Source organism: Pan paniscus, chromosome 5, assembly GCF_029289425.2.
Source record: "Pan paniscus chromosome 5, NHGRI_mPanPan1-v2.0_pri, whole genome shotgun sequence".
Taxonomy (NCBI): domain Eukaryota; kingdom Metazoa; phylum Chordata; class Mammalia; order Primates; family Hominidae; genus Pan; species Pan paniscus.
The window spans coordinates 40,935,200-40,959,999 of record NC_073254.2 but is presented as its reverse complement, the minus strand read 5'-3'; the positions used below and the strand labels follow the sequence as shown (position 1 = coordinate 40,959,999).

At 41.5% G+C, this 24,800-nt stretch overlaps 4 non-coding genes across 4 annotated transcripts; 3 read left to right on the top strand and 1 right to left on the bottom strand.

The window, feature by feature from the left end:
- The first annotated feature begins 681 nt into the window (after positions 1–681).
- TRNAQ-UUG (transfer RNA glutamine (anticodon UUG)) lies at positions 682–753 on the top strand. The gene has a single exon. It is a non-coding gene; the product is annotated as a tRNA-Gln (tRNA).
- A 472-nt stretch (positions 754–1,225) lies between these two features.
- On the top strand, positions 1,226–1,297 carry TRNAQ-UUG (transfer RNA glutamine (anticodon UUG)). The gene has a single exon. It is a non-coding gene; the product is annotated as a tRNA-Gln (tRNA).
- Positions 1,298–6,936: 5,639 nt separating this feature from the next.
- TRNAS-GCU (transfer RNA serine (anticodon GCU)) lies at positions 6,937–7,018 on the top strand. Its single transcript has one exon. It is a non-coding gene; the product is annotated as a tRNA-Ser (tRNA).
- A 5,737-nt stretch (positions 7,019–12,755) lies between these two features.
- Positions 12,756–12,828, bottom strand: TRNAR-UCG (transfer RNA arginine (anticodon UCG)). Its single transcript has one exon. It is a non-coding gene; the product is annotated as a tRNA-Arg (tRNA).
- Positions 12,829–24,800: the final 11,972 nt, after the last annotated feature.

Sequence of the window (24,800 nt, the reverse complement as noted above, 5' to 3'; positions counted from 1 at the left end):
TATCTTTCTCCATAAAAGTGGAAGCAGATAATTTTAGTTCTTTTGTGTAACAAGACTTAGAGATTTTTTGAAGTGTTACATTGGAAAGCACTTGAAAACACAAGTAATTTCTGACACTGCTATAAAAATGATGGAAAAACGCTCAAGTTGTTTTGCCTTTCAGTCTTCTTGAAATGCTGTCTCCCTATCTGAAATCCAGCTCACGTCTGACTTCCAAAACCGTGCTTGCCTTTAACTTATGGAATAAATATCTCAAACAGATCCTTTCTGGTTCCCCTCGTGTCATCCTACTCTCAGAGGCCGGAACTGCAGAGGAAACACCAGATAGAGAATCTCCAAAACTGTTGCTAAGATGTTTTGAGAGATGTCTAAGTGTTGATATTTTCTTTTATAAACCCTTACGTAGAAAAAAGTATCGTGACCTAAAATTTCAGCAAATGCGAAGTTCTGATTAATCAAGGAACGCTCCTATTCATAATCTCCGTGGGCAGATCAGAACAAGTTTTTGGAAAGGTGAGTTCTGTTCTTGCTTTCTGCCTGCTGGAGCAGTTTTGTTGCTTTCTCGGAATCTGGGACTATGCACCTATTTTGAGAGGCCAAAGTAAACAGCACTCTCAATAGACCAATTCCACGTACTACATTCATGTTATCAAAAATATGTCAGGAGATTACTGTGTTGTTGGCCCCATGGTGTAATGGTTAGCACTCTGGACTTTGAATCCAGCGATCCGAGTTCAAATCTCGGTGGGACCTACCAAACTTTTAGTGCTCTTTCATTCTCTCAAATTACCATTGTACCCAGAGGAGCGTACACCTGATCACTTAAGCACCCATCCCAGTCGGCAGCACGATGCTTTCCTGCAGAACAGCATCCTCTAATCTTTCACCTGGAGTTTCACATCTGTTCTCTCTTGCCCCTCCTCTCTTGTTGGATGCGAGTTCCTCGGATTTAAATTATCATACGCAAGTTTAAGGATACGTCTTTCACCTACCAGACCTCAGTTCTTTCCTTTTTTGAACAATACTCAAACGGGTTCAAGTTTTTTCAGTTTCTAAGACGGACTTGGTCCAGATATGTTTGTAGTGCATGTGAGTCTCTTGGAGCTTCTGCTACATGGGATGCAGATAGTATTAATTTAATAAATATTAATAGAATACTGCATCGAATAGAGACATGCTCTGTAATCAGTATTTTTATAAATTCATGAAATTGGCGGTGGAAGGTGGCCCCATGGTGTAATGGTTAGCACTCTGGACTTTGAATCCAGCGATCTGAGTTCAAATCTCGGTGGGACCTGTCCTGCTTTTGGTGACCCATCCTTCGTTCGTCTCTTAAATCATCAACACACACCGGTCTGTGGATTTACTTTCTCATTCACGGTTTCTTCTTCGGATTAGCAAGTGTCATGTAACTCCTGACTGTCATTTCTAGCTTCTGAGTAGTATCATGTCCTTGTACATTCTTGGTCTTTTCTCTTAGCATCCACACTTCCCTGAGTTCCCAAAGGCAGCCAGGGTGTTATTTGCGTGCTCAGGGTGCTTAATGGTTTATGTGTCAGAGGTCCCTCCCGCGAATGTTTTCTTCTTTGGAAGCCCCTCAAAATGCAAGGATTTACATAAGAATTATAGTAGCAAGTGCCCCATGTAAGGGTCCCATAGTATATCGGTTAGCACTCGGGATGCTGAATCCAGGAATTTGAGTCCAAATCTCTTTGGGATTTTAGCAACATCTTGGTCAATGTTCCTCTGTGGTTCTCTTAAATCATTAGCCCACCTTCTAGGTGTACCCACTTGGCTGCAAGCGCTGCCAATCATCATGGCACTCTGTCCTAGAGAAAACTGTCTCTATCTACTGACCTCTGAAATTTTAGCCCTACTCCTATTTTACTTGATGTCTCTTTTTGCCTTTTTGCCCAGAGTTTCTCAGATTCTGGTAAGTTAGAATCTTGGCCCCAGTGATTAAGAGTTTATGTTTTACAGCCCCCAATCTCAGTTTCTTCCTTTTCTAGAGCCTATTTAAAGCGTCCCATCTGCTTCTAAGCACTAACACTGTCCTTAAAATGTTTGGACTGCACAGCACTGCAGTTGTACACATCTTAGAGCCTCTACCGTTTGTACTCAGTTGGGGCGCCATCCAAACTCCTTAAGCTAATGCATTGTCCACATTATTTGAAAGATTAGCTGGTATGTTAAAAGTACACATCAGTCTTTCAGTAGGGATTCAATTTCCATGTCCTGGTGACTTAATGGCTAGCACCTAGGCTTCAAATTTCAGTGGACCTATCTCAGTTTTGGTGACCTTGCTCTTGAGTTTACCCAAATGGAGAAGCACACTTGGGCATGTATAGATAGTCTCACATATTTGCACTTCTTTTCTGGAGCAACATCCCGCTTCTTGCTCTTTTCTCTGGCTACTGAAAGTTGTCCACTGCCCATCACCCTCATGTATCCTAGAAGCTCTTCTTTTGAAAGCTTTGCTTTGCTTTGCTGGAGCCTGAAGTCAGTTAGACCACTGTAAGTTAATCATCTGCTGGGATGAGTAAAGGTTCATGTGTCAGAGGCCCCACCTATGACTTTTTTCTTCTTCAGAGCTCACTCCGAATGCTCTCTATGCTATCTCTGGACTCGGGCATGAAAATGTGCAAACCACAAATTGAGTCATCTGAGAGCCTGCATTTTTCTCCCTATGAGAAGCTATTAGTGTTCCTTACATTGAATCTATGCCCATTTTAAAGGTTAACTGACCAGATGCAATAGTATACAAGTCTTCCCTAGAACCTTTGTTATACAAAGATACCATGGTATAACGGTTAACACTCTGGACTCCAAATACAGAAATCCCAACTGTTGGTGGGACTCTAAATTCCTTCTGTTGACTCTCTCTACAGTTCAAAACATATCCTCCAGGGCTCTCAATGACAACAAAAGTGAGCTCCGTGAACTCCTCTGGCCTCTAAAAATTGTTCCAGAAAAAAGCCCTGTAGACTTCCTTCTGCCTGTTTAGCCCTATTCATGGTACTATCTTAGTGGCTTTTTATTAGCTTCCTATTGCTTACCACAAATTTGGTGGTTTAAGACAATATGAATTTATTTTTTGTTATTTATTTATTTGTTTTTGAGACAGAGTCTTGCTCTGTCGCCCAGGCTGGAGTGCAATGGCACAATCTCATCTCACTGCAACCTGCACCTCCCGGGTTCAAGGCATTCTCCTGCCTCAGCCTCCTGAGTAGCTGGGATTACAGGCGCCCACCACAAAGCCCGGCTAATTTTTTGTACTTTTAGTAGGGACGGGGTTTCACTATGTTGGCCAGGCTTGTCTCGACTTCCTGACCTTGATCTGACCGCCTCAACCTCCCAAAGTGCTGGGGTTACAGGCGTGAGCCACCGCATCCGGCCTATTTATTTTTTAAAATAGGGTCTTACACTATCACTCAGGCTGGACTGTAGTGGCACAATCATAGCTCATTGCAGCCTCAAACTCCTGGGTTCAAGTAATCGTTCCCTGTCAGCCTCCCAAGTAGCTAGGACTGCAGGTGCACACCACCATCCCTGGCTAAGACAACGTGAATTAAATGTTTTTTTGCAGTTTTGGATATCAGAAGTCTACAATAAAAGTATTAGCAGGGCTGTGTATCTTCTGGAGACATCATGAGATAATTCATTTTCCTGGCTTTTTCAGCTTCTAGTGGCCCCTTCCTTGCATCACTTCTTGCTTCTGTAGTCACATTTTCTTTTCCTGACTCTGAACCTCCTGCCTTCCTTTTATAGGACCCTCTTGATTACATTGGACCCACTTAGATAATCCAAGATAATCTCCCCATCTCAAAATCTTCAATGAAATCCCATCTGCAAAATTCCTTTGACCACTTAAGGTAACATAAGGTAACTTATTCACAGGTTCTGGTGATTGGTTGTGGACCTATTTTGGGGGTCATTATTTAGCCTACCATACCCTTTATTAATAAATAGCAGGCATTTGTTAATGCTCTTTAGATTTAATCTATTGGTCATGGCTTTTTTCAAAAAGATAATGTATAGATTTACACCAAGCTTATACACAAGTCTTTCAATAGGAGAATCTTATGGAAAGGGTCTATGATGTAATGATTAGCATCTGAACTCAGATTTGGCAAATTTATGGCAATGATGTCTTGTATTTTTACATTCTCAACTATACTCCCTTTCAGCCATAGGATCCACTGCTCTCTGGCTGACCAGGCCTTCCTGCATGTATTAGTTATCTGTTGTATAACAAATTGCACCCAAATTGGCAGCTTAAAACAACAGACACATATCTCACATGAGATATCATGAAAGTAATATCCTATCACATTTTTTATATTCTGTAGGTTAGGAGCAGGTCACTAGATCCAGCCAACATTCAAAGGGAGGAGATTACACAGGAAGTGTGGCCACCACACTGTTAAACACTATAGAGACCTCAGGGCAGAATAAGCCCTAATTGGAGCTGGTCTAATGCTATGACTGATATTTTGCAGACACCTTCTTTTGCTTGGTCAGGAAGTGCTGTATTGGGAGCAATTCCTGGTACCTTTTGGATTGGGAAAATTATCTCTTGCCGTCACCTTTTTAAAACTAGTTTTCCATTGTGTATCTTCCTTTATAATCAAGCCAGTATTGAAGAGCTTGACTGCTACTCTCTTTTAATATCATGACTGAACAAGTGAATTAGAATCTATAGGGATAATGCCCTGACATGAATCCTTCTCAAAAGTTCCCTATGGATTCAAATGTGCAGTATGGAAAACCACTGAGCTAATTTTCCCCTGACCACCCTATTTAACTTGCCACCACTCCTATGCATATACCATCCTCTGACATACTGTGTATTTTGCTTTTTTTTTTTTGGTGAGACAAGGTCTCACTTTGCCATCCAGGCTGGAGTGCAGTGGTGCAATCTTGGCTCACTGAACTTCGACCTCCTGGGTTCAAGCGATCCTCCCTCCTCAGCCTCCTGAGTAGCTGGGACTACAGATGTGCACTGCCACGCCCAGCTAATTTTGGTATTTTTTGTAGAGATGGGGTTTCACCATGTTGCCTAGGCTGGTCTCGAACTCCTGAGTTCAAGGAATCTGCCTGCCTTGGCTTTCCAAAGTGCTATGATTATAGGTGTGAGCCACTGTGCTTGGCCTATATTTTGCTTTATAAGTTGTTTATTGATTATTTCTACATAATTAGGTTTCACCAGGGCAGGGAATTTTGTGTGTGGCATATACATTTGTTCTTAGAACAATGCCTGGAACATACGCAATGCTCAATAAATATTCATCAAAACATTGAATGAATCAAAGAACTAATGAACCCTTCAGGTCCAGGTTTGTTTATCATGCTTTATAATTTCTAATCCAAACACAATCAAGACCAAGCAATATTTTTTCTTTTCAGAACACTTTAGAATTTGTTGCTAACTGAAGCTTTAAAAAAATGAAAATTCGTACATTTCCTGGCCTGCTATGTTTTGATGGTGATTTGATGCCTAATATGTCTGATATTTGTTAGGTAATTCCTTGGTACCTCCCTAGGGGATACAGTTTGAATCTTGATCATATTCTTAATTGCTTTGCTTTGCTTTGCTTTTGAGACAGGGTCTTACTCTGTCACTCTGTTACCCAGGCTGGAGTGCAGTAGTGTGATTATGGCTTGATGCAGCCTCGCCCTCCCAGGCTCAGCTGATCCTCTCAACACAGCCTTCCAAGTAGCTGGGACTACAGGCACCAGCCACCACACTCGGTTAATTTTTTGTATATTTTGTGGAGTCGGGGTTTCGTCATGTTGCCTAAGCGATCCTCCAGCCTTGGCCTCCCAAAGTGCTGGGATTACAGGTGTGAGCCACTGTGCCCGGCCTTATTTTTTTAATGCTACATCATGTCAAAACACACACATACACAGTATTATTGTTTTTGTAATTTTATTGGGTATAGGTGAGAAAACAGCCCCTGGTATCCAGGAACTGGTCTGACCGTATTTGCTAGGCCTGCATATTGTCAGGAATCGGCCAGGCAGTCACTGCTAAGTCATGGGGTTCTTCTGTTTTGCCTAATTTCACAGAACATTAGCATCAGACTGACTTTTCTGATTGTGATGAAATGAGTCAGAAACAACCAAAGAAAGGTTGGACACGGTGGCTCATGCCTGTAATCCCAGTACTTTGGGTAAACCAAGGTGGGTGGATTGCTTGAGCCTAGGAGTTTGAGGCTAGCCTGTGCAACAGAGTGACATAGTGAGACCCTGTCTCTATAAAAATAAATTTATTTTTTAAATTTAGAATTCAAATGAAATACAAACAGATAATAAAAATGACAACACTAAGTATCATTTTCATCACATTTCTTTGTGCAAAATAAGCAAAAACAAAACAAAAATCCCTCAGATGGCCCCACGATTCTTTAAGATACAGTCCAAAATCTAGGGTCTGACACTCAGAACCAATCACAATTTGACTGTAACCCATCACTTCAGCACTTTACCAGTCACCCACTTGGGCTTCTAGGAGAGACAATGGTTATTTCTCAGATGCGTTAGTGCCATCATATGGCAGGCATCCCTCTGGGAATCCCTACCAGGGAGTGTCCAGGAATGCAACAACAGACATACCTGGTTTAATGATGGTGTTCATATACATGACCTAAGAAAAAAGACAAAATCCAATTTGATTTAAAAAACAGGAGCAGTCACTAATTCGTTTTTCCTTTTTAATTTATCTTATTTTTCCCTTAGAAAGTGTACTTTGTCATCTTTATTAGGGTCTATTCCTCCCTCCCAGTCTCCTCTTTAGTTTTTCTTCCTTTATGAGAGTAAGAGGGCCATTTATCCATTATTTCCGTCACTGAAAACATTTAACAAAAGAATAGGAATTGCCAAATGAAACTGTTGAGAAGAGAAACATTACACATATCACGAGAAGCCCGGCCATGTGACGAGGTGGCCGAGTGGTTAAGGCGATGGACTGCTAATCCATTGTGCTCTGCACGCGTGGGTTCGAATCCCATCCTCGTCGCTCGGCTTTCCTTGCCAATGGGGCTTTTTTAAAGGTTTCCCCTCAGTAAGGTATCATCTGCTAGACCTCCCCGTTTGCTCACTGAGAATTAGGTGTTTTTAGCTCCCTTTAAGAGAGGTATTCTTCAGTATGTATTAGCACACTAACGTGTGCTGGCACTAACAACCTTCTGTTGGTAACATGATTACTGATTCCATTTTATAAAGGACCGAAAAATTACAGTATTTTAGCTCTGCTCCCTCCGCGCAGGCAGAGGTGTATCCACCGCTGCTCCAGATCCGCAAGACTCTTGTAGTTGAAAACTGATTTCCGACCCTCTGATTTTTTGCTTAACCCCCTGAGTAGCGCCTAGCATTTCTCCTTATCTAGCTGTGATCCGGTGGTTGTTAATTATACATAACTGGGGAGATTTCTCAAAATGCTCGTGTCTCCTCCCCTCCCCTAGACCCATTTAAATCGAAATCTTTAGAGGGGTGGAGTCTAGTGGTCGTTTTGCAAGTGCCTTGGGTCTCCCGGGTTAAGAACCATCACTGCCCTCACTTCCTTCTTAGTTTTGGTTTCGCTGTTTTGGCAGTTTTCATCATGAATGTGTAATCATAAGGAATTGGGCCTGGTGCAGTGGCACACGCCTGCAATCCTTGCACTTTGGAAGGTTGAGACTGGAGGATCACTTGAGTCCAGGAGTTCGAGACCAACCTGAGCAATATATCAAGACCGCCACCCCCCCCCACAACCCCAACCTCCCCGCATTAAAACAAAAACAAAAACAAAAACAAAAAAAGAGAGAGAGAAAGAAAGAAAGAAAAAAGGAATTGGTTACATATGCTATGTCATTCCTAAATAATGAAGCCCACAGGACCATTAAAATTTATGTTATATAAAAATCACACACAAAAAAGACTGCTAAACTTGCTAAATAAATATTTAAAACTGCCATTTGGCCCATATCTAAACATCCCATATCTAAACAAAAAACACGAAAAATTGGTTATGCTTATGCCATGCAAAACTTTTCAACTTAAAAAAAAAATCTTTCTTTTTTTTTTTTTTATTCATGTGGTTTATCAGAGGCTCTGTTGTCTTCCACGTTTAACACATCTCCCCTTAATCTGGTTTAGTGGTGGACAAAGGGGAGGTGTTACATAAAAGTTAGCTGCCTCTATGTCTGTGATGTTTAATGTTTCAGAATTCAAGACTGTTGGCAAATTCCTGACAAAGACCACCAGAGACACACCTGTAGACAAGCAAAATTGGATTTGTTGGTTTGTTGCAAAGAGGGAGACAAAATGCCATGGTGAACCATTAGCTGACCGTAATTTTGTGATTGTATATCCTAATAATTTTTATCTAGAAAGTGAGAGAATAGGCTGGGTGTGGTGGCTCATGCCTGTAATCCCAGTACTTTGGGAGGCAGAGGCGGGCAGACACATGAGGTCAGGGTTTGAGCCTGCATGGTGAAACTCCGTCTCTACTAAAAATACAAAAATTAGCTGGGTTTTGGTGGCACATGCCTGTAATTCCAGCTACTCAGGAGGCTGAGGCACAAGAATTGCTTGAACCTAGGAGGTGGGTGAGCCTAGATCGCTTGAATCTAGGAAGTTGCAGTGACTCTCGATTGCGTCACTGCACTCTGGCCTGGGTGACAGAGTGAGATTCTGTCTCAAAAACAAACAAACAAACAAACAAACCAAGAGGATAAAGCAGGATTCTCACTATAACTGGTAAAGAAGCAGTAGACATATTAGCCAGAAAGGAGGAGATGTTTAGTTCCTTTTGTTATTTGACGATGTCCTTGTTTCTTATTTTTACTCACCATGATTATGAATTGTCTTGTTTTATCTCAAGTCATAATGGCCACAAAGTGTCCTTGCCTGTTGGTGTTTTTTGAGATTGGTTATATCCAATAGGAGTTGACCAGAGCTTTGCTGTGAGAGCCAGGCCAGCTCCCAGCAACTCCAAGTCCTAGCTGTTAATGTTCTGGCTACTGGGGCTGTTTTTCTCTTCCTCAAGATATAGGTTAATTTGTAAGTTTTGGTAAATTCTTCATTTCTTTCCATATCTCAGCCCTTTGCCTAACAACTCTGCAATTCCTCCCAAAGACATGTGGTATATTTCCATATCACTTTGACTTTGGCCTTGGGCATGACAATGACTTTGGTCAATGTGTAGTTAGCAGGCATGAGTCAATTAGGGCCTTTGAATATGCCTGCATAGTTGGGTGTCCATATGCACCTCTGCCATCTTCATGAGAAAAATTTTCCCTTGGGTAGCTGCTGTCTTTTCACCCTTGGCCCCAGAAAGAACATGCTTTGAACTAACTAGAATTCCTACTGTGAAGCGCAAAGGAGGTAAGCTGAAGTGTACTTACATCTTAAGGTACAGCCATTCATATAATTTGGCCTAGAGCTATTGACCTTCAACTGACACACACAGATGCTTATTGTATGTTTTTAAGCATTTGTGTGTGTGTGTGTGTGTGTGTGTGTGTGTGTGTGAATGGAGCAATAGCTGACTGAAACACATAGTCTTTGCTCCTTGCAAGTCATAATAAAAATCTTTATGGTTTTGGCTGGGCATGGTGGCTCACATCTGTAACCCAGTACTTTGGGAATTGAGGCAGGAGGATTGCTTGAGGCCAAGAGTTCAAGATAAGCCTGAGCAACATAGCGAGACCCTGTCTCTACAAAAAACAAATTAGCTAGATGTGGTGGCACACACCTGTAGTTCTAGTTACTTGAGAGGCTGAGGCAGGAGGATTGGTGGTTGAGGCTGCAGTGAGCCATGATTACACCACTGCATTCCAGCCTGGGTGACAAAGTGAGACCCTATGTCTTAAAAATATATAATATAATCTTTATGTTTTTGAACTGTAGTGGAGGCAAAATTTTACCTCTATTCTTACTACAATTTCTCCAGCTGAACCTGAGAATTAAATTGATGTAAGGCAGATTAATACAAAAAGACCATACAAATTCATTTAATAGTTTTCTGTGGCACAAGAGGCTTCATTGGAAAATGAAGATACTACAGTGCAGTGAGAGTGGAACACTTACATGCTGAATTAGACAGAAAGTGATAAACTATGTAAATGTAACAAGGCAAAGGGGCTTGGGCTTGGGTAGTTACTTGGGTAGAGAAGTGGCTGAGAGGATAAAGGCTCATTTAACAAGATTTGTTTACACAGATTTCCCTCAGCCTCAGTTACCTTAGAAACTAGAATGAATGATACTGTCATTCTAGTTTAGGGAGGACTTATTTCACAGAGGAATTTAATCTTCTGCTTTTAAGAAACAGAATGAGAGTCAGAGTGATATTCTTGCACCTGCTATTTTTCAAGTGCCTTTAACTCAAAATAGTCACTATGCCAGAGGGGCATAGTTTTTAACTCCTTCAGAATATATCTCTTCTAATATAAAGTATAATTTACTTATATAATCTACTTATTCATTTTGTGTTTTCTGTGTTGTCTCCTCCTCTCTTCCTTCAACTCCAAACCTCTTGAGGACATGGGTTTTTGTGTACTTTTGTTACTGTGTTCCTAGATTGCTAGATCCTATATTCTAGAATCCCAGTACCTAGCACAGTGGCTGGGGAGAGAAGCAGGCACAGGGTAGGTGCTCCATAAACATTTACAGTAGTCCCCTTTCTATCTGAGGTTTCACTTTGTGTGGTTTCAGTTACCCATAGTCAACTGAGGTCTGAAAATAGGTGAGTAATGTACAATAAAGTATTTTGAGAGACAGAGAGATCACATTCATATAACTTTTATTACTGTATGTAGATTGTTATAATTGTTTTATTAGTTATTGTTGTTAATCTCTTAAAATGCCTAATTTATAAATTAAACTTTATCATATGTGTGTATGTATAGGAAAAAACATGGTGTATATAGAGTTCAGCACTATCCAAGGTTTCAGGCATCCACTGGGGTCTTGGAACATAACTCCTGTAAATAAGGGGGGCTACTCTATTAAATTCATGAATCTCTTAATCCCCTGTGCAACTGGACCCAACTCCCAGTGTTTGTGATACACATCTAGAAATCTTTCTTCTTGATTTATTTTCTTCCAGTTGCTTTTTTTAAATCCAGCTCCAAAAGATGTTTTTCATGTTATTTATTTATTTATTTTCTGAATCCCACTCTCAAAGCACAAAGGCTTACACATTCATCAAAGGGTGCATATATTTTTATTTGGTGGATTTGCGACAAGTTCCTAAATCACGGTGACCATTTAAGACTCAGGATGTCCACAGATTTCCCTATCTTTTTCAGTTTTCTCCCTTTTGGCACTTCCCAGTCTGGAAAGTCTCTCTCCTCCTTTTGGTATTCTTTGCTATCAGTGCAGTAGAGAAAGAAAGAAAAAGAAGAGAGAAAAGGTTATGACAGGCAAATTTTTATATTCTTGCATCAGAATTTCCACTTTCATTAAATGCTTGAGGGAGGCTGTGGGGCCCCTGGAAAAAGTCTTGTTCATCCTCTGGTACACAGGGTTACATACTGATCAGAGAGAGAGGAGGAAGCTTTTTCCTGTTCTTAGAATCAAGAAAAAAGGTGGGCTATGTAATTCTCAAGTATCACTGTATTCATTTTAAAAGGTTACTCTTCTTTTGAGGTTATATCCTTTTTCTAGTTTATAAAAGGATGCTCAGTGCAAATGGTGGGTTTTGCCATTAACAAGGCAGAACATGGTTTTGCATGACATTAGGACATTGACACTTTCTAATCCAATAAATTTCAAAGTCTGGAAACCAATGCTCAATCCCCACATTTTTTATACAACTTGGAATCTACAGATGACTAGAGGAAACCAGAATCAAACAGAGCTATGGAAGAAGCTGGGGACAGGGAGAGGTAATTATTACTAATTTTAATATTCTTTGCTTTGATCTAGAAACACATTTATGGACTCCATGTGATTTGAATCAATGATCTCATCTGGATGGAGTCAAATGTCTTATGTTTCATCATGATGTCAGCAATTGCAAATTACTTTTCCTTAATCCTAAATTATTATTAAATTCAGGCACACAAAATGTTATTTAGGAATACAAAATGTTTTTTATATATTTTGCACAGCTGTGTTCCCTGTCTTTTCCTGTTTGCACACACACACTGTAACCAGTTGGACTATTTTAATTACCTTTATATTTTTGCTTTGCAATATGAAATTCAATATTAGGTATTCTCATCCTTTTGATGGCAACACACCCACAACAAAAAAGTTAAAATGGAGAGTAAGAACTAGTAACATAGGCTTCAGCAGCTGCCAAAACTCCTTGGTACACGCGGATGTAGACTAAAAAAGAAATGTGAAGAGTTTTTGGCCTAGTGCTACAGGTTTCCTACTGTGCTAGCCACTGGGGCCTGGCATTAGTCTGAGACGCTACAGTTTGAGACAGCTTGGCTTATAGATCTGAATTTCTTTTTTTCAAGGAATTGAATCCTTGAATTGAATCTAAGCCTACAAAACCGAAACGCAGGTGCTTAAAATCCAAACTTGGGGAGAACCTGACAGCTCCAAAATAGTAGATGGCTGTATTTCAGTTTTGACTTTCCAGTCTTTCTTCACTCTGTCACTTGTTCTCCTAAGGCCTTTGAGAATGTCTCCTTCTTCCCTTTAAAGGAGAGGAGATGGAAGAAAAAAAAGGATTCAGAAAACCCAGAGAGTGTATGATTTATTTTTTTCTTGGAATGAAATGGGTAATAAAATTTTCAGGCCCGAAAACGAACCCCACTTAACCACGAAGGGATTCGAACCCTCAATCTTCTGATCCGAAGTCAGACGCCTTATCCATTAGGCCACGTGGTCCCTCGCAGGTCGGTTGTTGCTGCAATACTTAGAAAATAAAACGAGCTTCCCCCTCACCCGCCCCACCCCCCCCAACCCCCCGTGTTGGCATCCACAGCGCCCGTGTTTTCGCCAATGAGAAAATGAAAACTTTAGATTAGGTGGGATATTTGGGGCCACAGAATCGGGATTTATAAACGGTTGGTATCGACAATTATTTTAGTCTTGTGGTAATATGACTACTCCTTGGAGAGAAAAGTCGTTTGTTCTGACTCCCAAGGCAGAAGAAGTGGAGTTTATGGCATCTAAAAGATGCTAAAATTCTGCATATTGTCTGCATCGAAGGATATGTTAAAATAAGCTTACTCAAGGTTTCTTCCCTATGATGCTCATCCACATTCACCATTTACAGACTAGGTTCTTGCAGGGTCTGCCCAGATAGTTGTTAAGAAAACTGTACCTGGAAGGCAGTTTTACCACAAGGCAACATCTGCACCGTGGTCTTTCTCGCCATCCTGCATGGATATCTGCAGACCCCGGAGACAATTACCCTCTCTCCATGCTGTTCTGGTACTTTCTCTGATTGTGATAATGTGATATCAGAGCACTTTTCGTGGTATGGTTCTGTTTAGAAAGGAAAGAAAATACTTTCCTTGGGGTTTCTCAGGAGTGCCGAGCGGACTAGAGCCATTACCAGTTTTTGAGGTTCCCATATATTAAGAAGTGAAGGAACACGAAATAGAAATGCAAAAATTTTTATTATTAACAATTTTTACATTTAATAGATGAATCAACACGAAAATGTAATGCATTAGCATCATACTATGGAGAAGATATTTATAGAATTTATAATGTTCCGTAGCGCTCTTGGCCCCATCATGGCATATAAAGTTCTATTTTGTGTGGCTTCTTTCAAGCCTGTCAGTGAATCTCTGTGAAGTCAAGTACTTCATTTGAAGATAATGTCAACAGCCTACATATAAGACATTTCCTTAATTTTCCTAAACCCCAGATACTGGGAATAATGGCTCTCCTGGCTCATTTGCGATAAGTCTTGGTTTCTCTTGGTTAGCAAATATAGCGGCTTCTGGTGCATAGAAATTGGGCCTTTTACATAGTCTTTCTTTCCCTATCCATAGAATAACATCTGACAAATAGTAGGAGCTCAATAAAAATATGCAGAATTTCTCATTTATTTTCGAATTCTGCAATCATCTTCAATGTGAGAATTATTATTATTATTATTATTATTATTATTATATTATTTTTGAGACAGAGTCTCACTCTGTGGCCTAGGCTGGAGTGCAGTGGCACCATCTCGGCTCACCGAAACCTCTGCCTTCCAGGTTCAAGCGATTCTCCTGCCTCAGCCTCCCAAGTAGCTGGGATTACAGGCGCCCACCACCAATGCCTGGCTAATTTTTGTATTTTTAGTAGAGACAGGGTTTCATTATGTTGGCCAGGTTGGTCTCGAACTCCTGACCTGAGCTGATCCTCCCACCTTGACCTGCCAAAGTACTGGGATTACAGGTGTGAGCCACCACGCCCGGCCAATGTGATAATTATTTAACAATATTCTTCTATTCTGCAAAAATCTTTGTTGCTCTCTCTTTCTCCTTCCTGGAGAAGATTGATTGAAAGGCTATTATAATATCTGGATGACCCATAAACCATTATGGGTAGTGTTTGTAGAAGTATCAAGGAGTGGTTGAATTCTGGGTATTTTTTAAAGGGTTTGTGATTAAATTGGTGTGAAATAAATAGAAAAGTCATATATATCTCCAGTTTCTTTTGCTGTAACAACACAGTTTGCATTTACTGAGACAGGAATGACTTCAGAAAGAGCATTTTGAGAGTGGAGTGTGTATGTGTGTGGTGGGGATCTAGAATCTGTTTCAGCATTTACTTCAAGTTGTGTATTGAACATTCAAGTGGAGATGACTAGTGTGGAGTGGTCAGATTTAAATAAATATATACAGTCCCAAACTTTCCCTTTCCCAAGTTAGAAAAGAAGTGACTTGCTGAAAAATAAACCAATCAAGGACCAGATCATAAACATGAAAACTCTAAAGACTTTTTTCCTTTATTTCCCCCCTTATTGATTGATTGATTGATTGCTGCACCTCCTGGAATGGGACAGAGACTTTTTTTTCTCAGGAGAGAACTGGAATAATATTCTTTGCTCACAATTGGTCAGTGGTTTCCTATTGCCCACTGAAAAATAAAATCCAAGTGTTTGCCTTGTATACTCACCCCCTTATGACCTGTTCTTTCCCTTTTTGTTCTGCCATAACTCCAAACCAATTTTAGGTATTGTAAGACCTAAAATTTCAACTGCTGCCTTGAGATTTTTGACCCTCACAGAGCTCCCCAAAAATGCTTATCCACAAGTTCCCCTGTCTTGATAGCTATGACTCCCACAGGCAGGAAAGGTTCCCTACTTGTCCAGTTCCCTTATCTGACAGACCAGCTGCATCTCACTCAGGCCTCAACCTAATGGGTTTCGTCTCACTGCCAGTCCCTAAAACTGTTAAAGCAAGCCAACTACATTCTCTGGAGGGAACCAGGAGTCACCCAACCCTCTGATGACTACAAAGCCTACCTCTCACAGCCCCTAATGGTTCATTCTGTTCCTGAGTGCAAACCTTCTGTGGCCTTGCATGGTGTGCAGTGCCCTCTTTTTTCCAGGCTGTGAGTACATATGACTAATAAATTTCTGCCAGTCTCATTTATTCAGTGTTGAGTGTCATGTGTCCAGCCTTCTTACTATTTAGGGCAGGAGAATTTATTGTCTTTCAACAGGTGCACAGGAGGTGATCGGAACACAGCCACTTTTCTCTCCAAATCCCTCTCCCTCACATGACCTCACCTCCATACTTCATCACACTGAATTATTTGTAGTTCCTTAAAAACCTTTAACTAGTATGCTTCCTTATATTTATTTCTTTTTGCTAGAGTGCTCTTCTCGGCTATATGGCAAGTTCTTACTCATTCAAGTTTTGGCTCAAAACCTGCCACCATTTTAGAATCAGACAATTGCCAGGGCAAAATTAATGCAGCAACCCTGTTTTAGTTTTCATTTATCTCTGTAGATAAGTGCCATGGTGATGACCCTTACTAAAATATTGGAATGTTCACATACTTACTGGGTAATAATGTTATTCTATATATCTCAAGTAGTGTGTCACTATGAACTAGGTTGTCAGCATTATTTAAAGTAAATATGATGATTCATGATGTGTGCCTGGTGTCTGGTTCCACATAGCTGGCCACGTGGTAGCTATGACTAGCTCCCCTTAACAACTTTGACTCTAATGCCCAAGTGGACTTTGCTATGCAAGCACAGCTTACACACATGCGTGCAGTTCACAATTGGAGAGAAAGGGCTTTCCTATCCTCAGTGAAGACGGTGGATGAGAAAGCCTTCTTTAGCCTTCACCTGTTGGAGGCCAAAGGAATGAGGGACGTGACCAACTCAATATATCACTGGAGGGTATATGAGCAAACAGCAAACTGTTCTCATGAAAGCAGGATGTTGGCAAACTGACAACTGCATCTGTCACCAGAAGGAATGCTGAGGGCAATCACGTCCCAGGCACCGTGTTCCTTAAGGTTATCTATAGGAACATCTGGAGTCTGTTGAACAAAGAAAGCAATCATGTGAGCCTGTGATAAATCAAGTAGCTGACCAACAGTTACCCCTTCCTCCCTGTTCACTCCACCTAATAAATATGAAGGGCTGTAGAAGCTCAGGGCCCTTGTTCTCTAGAAGCAAGGAGCCCTCTGACCCCTTCTTTTAAACAAATTCTTTTGTCTTTGTCTTCATTTCTGCATTTGTCCTCCTTCGTTTAGTCCTACAGTAACAGCCACAATGGCACCCAAACAGAGACTTGAATGAAGAAGGTCTGCTGGAGCAGAGAAAGTGAAACTGATCAGATGAACGAGGAACCCCAGGACGAGTCAGCCAGAGGAGGATATAAAGTCAGTGCCCTGAGGAGGTACTGGGAGCGGGAAGTTTCTGAATCAGGGTAACATGGGGCAGAATTTGTCTATGGAGGAGCAACATTATGTGCAGTTGCTTAATGCTCAGGTTAGCTCTCAAACACTAACTTCTGCAGGAGTTTATTATGCATAACCCATGGTTTCCACAGACAGGCACCCTCAATGTGGAAAATTGGGACCCAGTAGGAGACAGATTAAAACGGGCTCATCAAAAAGGTCTCAAAGTTGATCCTTCTGTTTTCTCTGTTTGGGGTTTAGTCTGTACTGTCCTTCTGCCATTGTCCCCTTCTTATTCTGCTGGACCACAGGAGCCATGTTCTGAATCTCAAAAATTGAAAGAATCTTTTGTCTCACCCACAGCATGCATTGAAAATGATAAACAGGAGGCCAGGCACAGTGGCTCACGCCTGTAATCCCAGTACTTTGGGAGGCCGAGGCGGGCGGATCGTGAGGTCAGGAGATTTGAGACCATCCTGGCTAACACAGTGAAACCCCATCTCTACTAAAAATGCAAGGAACTTAGCCAGGCGTGGTGGTGGGTGCCTGTAGTCCCAGCTACTTGGGAGGCTGAGGCAGGAGAATGGCATGAACCCGGGAGGCGGAGCTTGCAGTGAGCTGAGATCGTGCCACTGCACTCCAGCCTGGGTGACAGAGCCAGACTCTGTCTCAAAAAAAAAAAAAAAAGAAAAAAAAAGAAAAGAAAATGATAAACAGGAAAGGATGAAAATTGGCCTGTACCATCCCCCCAATAGCAGAAACATCTATACCGCCTCCTTCAGTAGCAGAAAGAGACCCCAACACAAAGAATTCTCTGCGCTGCTGCCATAGCTGGAGAGCCCCTAGGACCTTGCGCTTTTCCTATTTCCATAAGGCCCAATCTGAATAATCCACAGCAGTTTACTTATGAACACACCCCGGTAGAGTTTAAGTTGTTGAAGGAATTAAAAGCTAGTGTAGTTAATAATGGAATACAGAGCCCATTTACTTTAGGATTGCTAGAATCTGTACTCGGTGCTATGTGCCTTCCACCCTTTGATATAAAGCATTTGGCTCACACTTGTTTGTCTGGTAGTGCATATCTGACATGGAATTTAAACTGGCTAGAACTGTGTGCAGACCAGACTAGACAGAATCGTGCTGCTGGACACGGGGACATTACAGAGGATATGCAACTGGGTAATGGCCCTTATTCAGATCTGCTGCGACAATGGACACTCCCAGGCACTGCTTACAAGCAGTCTGCCTTGGCTGCTAAACGCGCCTGGGACACCATTCCAGAGCAAGGAGTCCCAGTACAATCTTTTCTACAAGTTATGCAAGGGTCGCAGGAGTCCTATGCACATTTTGTTGTACGATTACAAGAGGCAGTGAGGCATCAGATTCCTCATACCGCTGCTGCAGAAATGCTTACTTTGACTCTATCTTTTGAAAATGCAAGTGCAGATTGTAAACGTGCTCTGGCACCTGTGAGGTGTGCAAAGATCTTAGGAAAATTTCTCAAAGCCTGTCAGGATGTGGGAACTGAACTCCATCATTCTACAATGTTGGCTCAAGCAATGGCTAATTTAGTAGTAACAAATCTAGAAAGGGCCAAGGGTCAAGCCCTAAAGTAGGAAAATGTTATAATTGTGGAAAAATTGGACATTTCAAAAAAGAATGCCATCAGACCTCTGGGCAGAGAGGATCTTATAATGCAGTTCCCCCAGACAGAAAAAATGCCAGGACTTTTCACTCGTTGTAATAAAGGAAATCATTGGGTTAATCAATGCCACTCAAAATTTCATCAGAATAGCACCCCCCTGTTGGGAAACGAGAAGGGGGCCTGGATCCGGGCCCCTCAAACAATGAGGGCATTCCCCATCCAGGCCACAGCCCCATTTCAGGGATGGGTTCCCAGAAGAACATTGATTCCCTCTCCCCAGGAACACCCAGAAGCACAGGATTAGATCTTCCAGTCAGAGAACGGGTTACATTTGTTGGAGGAGACAAACCCACAAAGATTCCCACTGGTATTTGGGGACCTTTGCCAACAGGATATATGGGATTAATTTTGGGCAAAAGCCATCTTAACTTACAGGGCATTACCATGGTCCCCGGAGTTGTTCACTGTGATTATGAAGGAGAAATTCAAGTAGTAGTAATGTCACAAGATCTTTGGGTTTTTGAACTGGGAGAATATACTGCTCAACTATTGCTTATTCCCTGCAAGTTGCACCCTTCCCCATGAAAGGAAAAACGAGGGAATCAAGGATTTGGAAGTACAACTAGGCGGTAAATTTATCTATCACAACCCATAGCATTTAATCGACCCACCTGTACAGTGCAAATTAAAGGAAAGAAGTTCTATGGGCTTATGGATACGGGAGCTGATGTGTTAGTAATATCCAAACACTATTGGCCCACCATCTTGACCCCTGCAATTAACTTCTACATCCCTAGTGGGACTAGGAAAGCTCAAAGTGTTCAATGGAGTGCTGAGATTTTATCCTGTCTCAGACCACATGGACAGTCATGTACTTTTCAACCTTATGTTGCAAATATAGCTGTTAATCTATGGGGCCGAGATTTACTGACAGCATGGGACATGAGACTTAAAAATGAAACTATTGATAATCCAGGATTTAAAATGTTAAAGAAAATGGGATTCAGAGTGGAAAAGGCTTAGGAAAGCCCCTGCAGGGAAACCCTGATCCAATATCAATAACTGGACAAAACAGAAAAGGGCTAGGTCATCAAGATTTTTGGTGGGGGTCATTGGTATTTCTCCTCCACCCACTGCTTTGCCGCTAGAGTGGCTGACTGACAAACCTGTGTGGGTGGATCAATGGCCCCTATCACAGGAGAAACTGATGCAACTCCATCAGCTAGTGAGAGAGCAATTGGAAGCAGAACATACAGAATAGTCAGCCCCTGGAATTCACCAGTATTTGTGATCCAAAAATGTCAGGAAAATGGCAACTGCTACATGATTTGAGAGCTATTAATGCACAGATTAAACCAGTGGGTGCATTACAGCAAGGTCTGTCATCCTCAGCAGCCATTCCAAGAGATTGGACTCTTGTAGTAATAGGTCTTAAAGATTGTTTTTTTTTTTAATATACCATTACACAAAAAGGATAAGCCTCAATTTGCCTTCTCTGTGCCTTCTATTAATCAAAGAGAGCCTGTCTCTCGCTCTCAGTGGAAAGTTTTAGCCCAAGGCATGCTCAACAGTCCTATGTTATGTCAGCATTTTGTAGGAAAAGCTTTAAAGGAGCCTCACAATATATTTCCCAATGCCTACATCATTCATTATATGGATGATATTCTTTTGGCCGCTCCTACAGATCAAATGTTACATCAGTTATTCAGGGAAATAAAATGAGTCTTGACTGCATGGAATCTCAAAATAGCTCCTGACAAGGTGCAAACAACCTCCCCATACCAGTACTTAGGTACTATTGTTACTGGAAGAAGTGTTCGGCCTCAGAAAGTAACTCTCTGTAGGGAGAGGGTACAAACTCTGAATGACTTCCAACAATTATTAGGGGATATCAATTGGCTGTGCCTGATGCTAGGTATTGCCATCTACCAACTCACACACCTTTATCAAACCCTCCAAAGAGATTCTTCATTAGATTCTCCTCGGCAACTTACTAACGAGGCAGAAGCTGAGTGACAGCGTGTAGAACAGATCCTTCAGCAACAACATGCCTCCCGGCTAAAGCCACAAAAGCCTTTGCTTTTGTTTATTCTTCCTACCCCCCATTCTCCATCAGGATTTTTAGGCCATTTCATAGACAAATCTGTAATGGTAATATAATGGCTTTTTTTTTTTATTCAATCTGACAGTGAAATCTTTGCAAGTTTATCTTTCTTTAATTACTCAACTTATAACAATAGGTAGGCATAGGTAAAAAATGCTTACGGGATATGATCCTGATAAAATTATTGTTCCCTTGGATTCCCAACAACAGGCCGCAGCATGGGAAATGTCGACTGCATGGCAAATTGCTTTTGCAGATTTTGTGGGAATAATAGATAACCATTATCCATCAGACAAGATTTTGCAATTTTATAAAGTTCACCCTTTTATCCTCCCTGTAATTACCCATCACAAGCCCATTCCAGGTGGAAAGACATATTTTACCGATGGCTCTTACAAAGGCCGCACAGCTATTTATGCAACTAAACATACTCAAACAATAAAGATCTCTGGAGTTTCAGCTCAATGCTCAGAGTTAATCGCAGTTATTCAGGTTTTAGAGCTCACGGCTTTATCTCCTATTAATATTGTTTGTGATTCAGCCTATGTTGTAAATGCAGCTAGTTGCATTGAGACTGCCACTATTAAGGGCACCCTAGAACCAGAGCTGCTTAATTTGTTTCTAAGACTTCAGCAAGCTATTCTCTCTCGTGCTGCCCCTATTCGCTCTCATACGCAACTTCCTGGACCACTATCTCAAGGTAATGATAAAGCAGATAAATTAATTGGTTCTGTATTCCAACAAGCCCAAGCTTCCCATGCATTACTGCATCAAAACACCTCTGCCCTTACTCATATGTTCCATCTGCCTTGCAGTCAAGCTCAAGCTATTGTGCAAGCCTGCCCCACTTGTCAGCATGTCCCTGGTGTTGCACCTGTGGAAGGATGCGACCCACGAGGCTTGGCTCCAAATGAAATCTGGCAGATGGATGTTGCACATACAGCAGCCTTTGGCAAACTTAGCTATGTTCATGTGACTATAGACACCTACTCCAATATGTTACATGCCACATGTCAAACAGGGGAAATTGCTGGCCATGTCCAATGGCATTGTTTGTCGTCATTTGCCCATATGGGGGTCTCTAAACAATTAAAAACTGACAATGGACCTGCTTATGTTAGTCATGCTTTTCAAAATTTTTTACAGTTATGGGCAATCACTCATGAAACAGGAATTCCTTACAATCCCCAAGGACAAGGCATTATAGAGCGGGCACATCAAACACTACAGCGTATGTTGAGAAAAAAAGGGGGAATAGGAGACCAGCTACCACCTTAAACAAAATTACATTTAGCGTTGTTTACTTTAAATTTTTTGATGCCTGGTATGGATGGTAAGACTCTAGCAGAACAACATTGGCAAGTGTTAGAGGGAAAGAGGCAAGTTTATCCAAAGGTGTTATGGAAATCCCCAGAAGAAGGACAATGGAAAGGCCCAGTGGATTTGCTGATGTGGGGATGAGGGTATGCTTGTGTTTTTACAGGAGATGGACAAACTGTGTAGGTGCCCTCCAGGTACGTGCAACCATGGAACGGGAGACTGGAGGGATCCGTGGATCGCAACCATGGGCCCGGTTCCCCCAGTACAAGCCATAGGCCAGTTGAATCTGAATGCAAAGATGGAACAAGGGCCGACTGGAGTCACATTGACATCCACCCTCATAACATGGGGACAGATCAAGAAAACCATGCAGGAAGCTGAGAAAATGCTGGAGTGCCAGGGTCAGGCAAAAACCCCTGAATCAATGTTCTTGGCCATACTAGCTGTAGTGTCCTGTGTGGTATGTTTCCCCTGCGTAGAAGCAAAAACATGTTGGGCATATGTTCCTAACCCCTGAGTAGTGCGACCTGTACTCTGGAGTGACACTCCTCCTGAAGTATATCGTGATCAGGGAGCATGGACCCCAGGACCCCTAACTCCCCCTGACACAGAACTATTAGACTCTCAGAACAATAGTATCAATTACAGTGCCCCATTGGAGGGACTCCCTTTATGCATCACCAAGGATACATCGCTCAATGGCAGTTGCCTTGCAGTCCAATCCCAGGCATGGTTGAGTCACCATGGAAACATTATGTACCTATTAGGCCTTAGCTCTAATAATATTACTGGTGGATTTACTAATCTCTCCCAGCCCCATCGTCCAAATTGTATTGATTATACAGAATGGGCTCCCTTCAATAATTCTCACCCCCCTCCTTGGATCCAGTGTCTTGACCCCTTAGCTAGACAAGTCTATGTTAATGGGAGACATTATTGACTGGGGTCCCTGTGGTCATTTGGGAGAGATGAGAATCAGACCTCATGGAACAAACTTCGCTGCCACTGGTGGTGAACATTTAACATTTCTTCGCTATATCGCATTGGGATTCAATCCTAATCTGCCACGCAATTGGCTCGGCATGGAACAGGCTTTAGTCCGTCTTTGCCTCAGTGGCGTCATCAAGGAAAGAGGGGCCCAATTCAGCAGTCGATATGGAAGTTAGCACTCCCATTTATGAATGGCAGCATCTGGGTCAGGACACTATCCAATAATAGTAATAGGACTCAACACAGTTTTAATGTTACCTTTGTAAGAAATATTACCACTCAATTTACAATTTGTGTTTTTAATCCCTGTATCTTTCTGGCGGCTAAAAAGGACCAACTCCAGGTAAACGTCACCCATTTGACTTGTGAGTCCTGTCAACTGTATCACTGCATAAATCATAGCACGATACAAACACACAACATATCCACCTTAATAATTCCGGGTCGCATTCCCAGATTATGGATTCCTGTCAATTTGTTTCAGCCTTGGGTGGCTATCCCGGCTTTATATTTTGTACAACTCCTTCTTACTCAGCTCACTCACTGTGCTTGTAGAGCCTTAGGCATGGTAATTTTTGCTACAGTCTCCCTAGTTACACTAATAACCTCTATTGTAGTGTCCTCAGTAGCACTGCACAGCTCTATTCAAACAGCTGAATATGTGAAAAATTGGACGCGTATGGCCAACCAGGCACGGATGCTTCAAAATAAAATTAACACCAAAATACAAACAGAGGTGGCAATGTTAAAGACTACTGTCCTGTGGCTAGGAGAACAAATACAATGTTTGCAGTTGCAGCAGCAATTGCATTGTCATTTTAACCATACTTATATTTGTGTAACTAATTTGTGTAATATAATCAAAGTGAATATCCATGGAGACTTGTAAAGGCCCATTTGCAGGGGGCTTTTACATCCAATGTTACTTTTGATATTAATGATTTACAGAGTAAAATTCTTGATTTGAATAGGCAAACTTAAGAGTATCAGCCCTCTTTAGAAGCTTGGAGCTAATTCCAGCAAGGTGTAGAGAAGCTTAACCCTTGGACCTACTTTAAACAGCACCTCAATGTCTCTTTTATAATTATAGGAATAATGTTATTGTGTCTCTGTTTTCTGTTCATGGTCTGTAAAATCGGCTGGACCACCAACTGGCAATTGAAAGCTGCAGTCTGGAATTGCCTTTATTCAATTAATGCAAAAACAAAAAGGGGGAGATGTTGGAGGCCAAAGGAATGAGGGACGTGACCAACTCAATATACCACTGGAGGCTATATGAGCAAACAGCAAACTGTTCTCATGAAAGCAGCATGCTGGCAAACTGACAAGTGCATCTGCCACTAGAAGGAATGCTGAGAGCAATCATGTCCCAGGCACCGTGTTCCTTAAGGTATCTATAGGAATATCTAGAGTCTGTTGAACAAAGAAAGCAATCGTCAGCCTGTGATAAATCCAGTAGCTGACCGACAGTTACCCCTTCCTCCTTGTTCACTCTACCTAATAAATACGAAGGGCTGTAGAAGCTCAGTGCCCTTGTTCTCTAGAAGCTAGGAGCCCCCTGACCCCTTCTTTTAAACAAATCCTTTTGTCTTTGTCTTCATTTCTGTGTTCATCCTCTTTCATTCAGTCCTATAGTAACAGCCACATTTACCTGTGTATATACATAATTTTTCTGCTTTTCTTGCATTGTATCCTGTGCTATAATGAATCTTTTTTGTTTTTATTTTTAAAACATGTTCTTTAACCCAAACAAAAAATGGTCAATAGATATAATAAATCTTAACTGAGAGTATGCTGAGTCATGTGATTACTTCTGGTGAATTACTGAATTAGTGGGTGGTCATGGGATTACAAGCACTATTTTCCTTATTCCCAGTGCACTTAGTGTACAATCCTTTCACAGAATTACCGTATTGCACTCTACATATTTACTTG